We start from the raw sequence: 3,299 nt of genomic DNA on the forward strand, positions 1-3,299 counted from the left end.
TGTACTTAATTTATTTGCTTTTTCTTAAAATGCTACTTAATATTTTCGCATTTATTGTAATCCATATCATTAAGTTGTCCTTACTCAAAATATCAGTTAGTTCAATAAACTAACAAAAAGTAGTTGGAAAATGTTGCCTTAATTTTATTGAGTTAGATCGAAGTAACAGTTTTTACAGTGAGAATTAAGGCAGTTCTGGATGCGAAAGGGGGTCAAACACAGTATTAGTATGGTGTTCCTAATAATCCTTTAGGTGAGTGTATACACTGTCAGGAATAAAGGTACAAAACTGTACCTGTTCTGTCACCGGGGCTGTACCCTAAGTTTCCATTTGGTACCTTTACAGAAATACAAATCAGAATACAATTTTTGGTAGATTACCGTACCTTAAAGACCTATATTGTTAAAAAAAGTCAAAATATGTACCCTAGCTGTCAGTGGGGCAGCACTTTTTAAAAAGGTAATTGTATGAATTTTTAGGTACAGATATGTAAACAATTAGTACCAATATGTACCTTTGAGATAGTAATATGTATTTTTCAGGTACTAATAAGCTCTCTTTGGTCCCAGTAGTGAGGTACTAAAATAAAATCCTTAGGTGCAAAGCTGTACTTTTTGAAAGGGTACAGGCCCAGTGACAGAAAAGGTACAGTTTTATTTCTGACAGTGTATGAGACAAGAACCAATGACTAACAGAGACAGTGAGTAATCATGACAGCACACAAGGGGTAATGAATGAGTTCAAAGAGTGTCCAAGGCAACAAACAAGGGGGTGGAGCAACCAATCAACAGTATGGCAAAACAATAATTACAAAAGGGACCTTTTACAATGTAAACTATACTATAAATTCTGTAAATAAAAGACATCTTAATGATCATTTTCCATATTAAAACCTGTCAATTCTATCAATACTCACCTGCATCAATTGACTTATTTGTGTATGTTTGGTTGACTTGCTCTGTGTTTCCAAGTCTGATATTACAGAACAGAACCAGGTCTATAACCATAATAGAGAGTGAAACAGACATAATTTTTATTCTGTTACTGAAAATTGTTTCCATTTTTTAAAACAAAAGATAACTAATAAAACACAGAAAACCTGTTTGGGGTTACATATTTTTATAATTTGCAACTGTCCTTATTGTCTCCTAGATCTCTTATTGTTTTAGATAAAGGAACACACCCAATTCTTATAATCTCACGCAACCATTGAGCTATTTATGATCAACAACACAAAAGCAATTATACATACAGGTATCCATACAAAATGGCACAAAATTGTTTACATGAAGGTGCACATACATATTGAAAAATAAAAGGCATCTTAATTATCAGTTACCATATCAAAAACTCACAACACTATCAATACTCACCTGCATCATTTACTTATTTGTGCATCAATAAATATACAGTGCCTTGCGAAAGTATTCGCCCCCCTTGAACTTTTCGACCGTTTGCCACATTTCAGGCTTCAAACATAAAGATATAAAACTGTAATTTTTTGTGACGCAATCATGAAGTGGAACAAAATTTATTGGATATTTCAAACTTTTTTAACAAATAAAAAACTGAAAAATTGGGCATGCAAAATTATTTAGCCCCTTTACTTTCAGTGCAAGAAACTCTCTCCAGATGTTCAGTGAGGATTTCTGAATGATTCAATGTTGCCCTAATTGACTAATGATGATGATAAATAGAATCCACCTGTGTGTAATCAAGTCTCCGTATAAATGCACCTGCTCTGTGATAGTCTCAGATGTCCGTTTAAAGGGCAGGGGGCATGAAGAACAAGGAACACACCAGGCAGGTCTAAGATACTGTTGTAGAGAAGTTTAAAGCCGGATTTGGATACAAAAAGCTTTAAATATCCCAAGGAGCACTGTGCAAGCGATAATATTGAAATGGAAGGAGTATCAGACCACTGCAAATCTACAAAGACCCGGCCGTCCGTCTAAACTTTCCGCTCAAACAAGGGGAAGACTGATTAGAGATGCAGCCAAGAGGTCCATGATCACTCTTGATGAACTGCAGAGATCTACAGCTGAGGTGGGAGAGTCTGTCCATAGGACAACAATCAGTCGTATACTGCACAAATCTGGCCTCTATATCTTAAAGATATCCATAAAGTGTCGTTTAAAGTTTGCCACCAGCCACCTGGTAGACACACCAAACATGTGGAAGAAGGTGCTCTGGTCAGATGAAACCAAAATCGAACTTTTTGGCAACAATGCAAAACGTTATGTTTGGCGTAAAAGCAACACAGCTCATCAACCTGAACACACCATCCCCACTGTCAAACATGGTGGTGGCAGCATCATGGTTTGGGCCTGCTTTTCTTCAGCAGGGACGGGGAAGATGGTTAAAATTGATGGGAAGATGGATGGAGCCAAATACAGGACCATTCTGGAACAAAACCTGATGGAGCCTGCAAAAGACCTGAGACTGGGAAGGAGATTTGTCTTCCAACAAGACAATGATCCAAAACATAAACCAAAATCTACATTGAAATGGTTCACACACAAACATATCCAGGTGTTAGAATGGCCAAGTCAAAGTCCAGACCTGAATCCAATCGAGAATCTGTGGAAAGAACTGAAAACTGCTGTTCACAAACGCTCTCCATCCAACCTCACTAAGCTCGAGCTGTTTTGCAAGGAGGAATGGGCAAACATTTCAGTCTCTCGGTGTGCAAAACTGATAGAGACATACCCCAAGCAAATTACAGCTGTAATCGCAGCAAAAGGTGGCGCTACAAAGGATTAACTTGTTTACATTTTTTAAAAAAGATAATTAAACTTAAAACACAGAAAACCTGTTTGGGGTTGCAACTGTCCTTACTGTCTCATAGATCTCTTATTGTTTTAGATAAAGGAACACACCCAGTTCTTATAACCATTGAGTTATTTATGATCAACAACACAAAAGCAATTATTCTTACAGGTATCCATACAAAATAGTACAAAATTGTTTACATGAAGGTGCACATACATATTGAAAAATAAAAAGCATCTTAATTATCAGTTACCATATCAAAAACTCACAACACTATCAATACTCACCTGCATTCATTTACTTATTTGTGCATCAATAAATATACATGTTTAGTTGATTTGCTTGCATGAATGTTTTTGTGCGTGCATGCGCGCTTGTTAAACCTATTAGACATGGGTGGCAAGAAACAAACTGACAGACAAAAAACTTTCCCTTCAATGAGAATCCTGGGTCTCTTATTGATGCTGCTGCTGCTACATTCTGGGAATTGTTACGCAGTTTACAAGATAGATTTTACTCCGATAAA

This window comes from Paramisgurnus dabryanus, chromosome 3 (genome assembly GCF_030506205.2).
Source record: "Paramisgurnus dabryanus chromosome 3, PD_genome_1.1, whole genome shotgun sequence".
Taxonomy (NCBI): domain Eukaryota; kingdom Metazoa; phylum Chordata; class Actinopteri; order Cypriniformes; family Cobitidae; genus Paramisgurnus; species Paramisgurnus dabryanus.